Source organism: Rhagoletis pomonella, unplaced genomic scaffold (genome assembly GCF_013731165.1).
Source record: "Rhagoletis pomonella isolate Grant_MI unplaced genomic scaffold, Rhpom_1.0 Rhpom_scaffold_00003, whole genome shotgun sequence".
NCBI classification, from domain to species: domain Eukaryota; kingdom Metazoa; phylum Arthropoda; class Insecta; order Diptera; family Tephritidae; genus Rhagoletis; species Rhagoletis pomonella.
In genome coordinates, this window is record NW_023458557.1 from 38,277,921 (window position 1) to 38,279,222 (window position 1,302).

Genomic DNA, 1,302 nt, shown 5'->3' on the forward strand with positions numbered 1-1,302 from the left:
TATGGGAGGTGCCACGCCCCGTTTTCCAATAGCTCCAATTTTGCTCCAAGAGTATGCGATTGATTTCGTATATCTCCACACCAAGTTCCAGAGCTCTACCATGAACACTTCCAGAGATATGCAGTATAAAAAATTCCGTTTGTATGGGAGGTGCCACTTCGCCTATATATATGGATTTTTTTTAATCTATAACCATCCTTGCCATGTGTGCTGCAAGTGTCCGAAGTTTAAAAAAAAATCGGTTCAGCCGTTCTCGAGCTTTGCGAACACAAAAAAACGGCTTTCAAAATATATATTAGTATAAATTATTTTATTAATTAAAGCTTAATATGCATTTATTTCACCTTTAACCACTTTTACCATGCACGTAGTGGTGGTCCCAAGCTGTTCAGTTCAACTACAAATTCCTTTAGCCAAGTCCTGATTGTCCTGCATCAGCTGGACCAGCCGCCCAAGTTGCTTTTTATTGCTAACCAATTTTGATCTGCAATTCACGCACATATGTATACTAAATTTTTTTACAGCTTTCGATCCAAATGACTTACTTTTTATCCATTATTTATTTATTTATATCACCACAATTTTGTTCATGCAAACTCTATCGACTCAAAAACAGCAGTAGAAGGATAAGCGATTAATCGACACTCACAATAGAATCGATAATGATAATCGCTTAGTAGTCGTTTATCTTCTTCTAGTTGATACTCGCAATAGGCTATCACAATCCGTTGAAAACTGTCCAATTCTTGACCGGTGTTTTGACCTCAAATCGCGGATTTTCAATTTTTTGATCATAACTTAGGATTGTGGGGATATATTTGAGATTCTGCTAATACCAGAATTGTTTTTAGACTTGTTTTACCCCCTCCACTACATAACATAAAAAGTACATGCAGCCTTTTTCTGTTTGTAGCACCGTGTTATTTTGCTTGCTACTTCTGTCATTGCTGGAGCCACTAATGCGACAAAACATTTGTATATCATCAATTACATTAGTCACAGGCCCTTATTATGAGTTGCAATCGATTTTCGATCTTCGCTGGTTATCGAAGATCGAAAGTGAAATTCGTATTATGAGCTATGCAACCGTGTCGAAACTTTCGTTGAGTATCGAATTTTCTGTCGAAGAGAATTTTGCTTTCGATTGTGTAGCGAGGTGTTAGAAAATTGTGAAACATGTATGATTTCGCATTTGTTTTCTTACTTTTTGGGGGCAAGACACTCATTTTAAACAATTTTTATTAATTTTATGCAGTTTTAACGTCGTGAATACTAAACACAAGCTCGAAAAGCTGGTTTTAC

At 36.4% G+C, this 1,302-nt stretch overlaps 1 long non-coding RNA gene across 1 annotated transcript; it reads right to left on the reverse strand.

Moving 5' to 3' along the window:
• Positions 1-291: 291 nt before the first annotated feature.
• Positions 292-1,047, reverse strand: LOC118736568. Its single transcript, XR_004992720.1, has 2 exons — positions 546-1,047; positions 292-484 (listed from the first exon to the last, which is right to left on the reverse strand). It is a non-coding gene; the product is annotated as an uncharacterized LOC118736568 (long non-coding RNA).
• Positions 1,048-1,302: the final 255 nt, after the last annotated feature.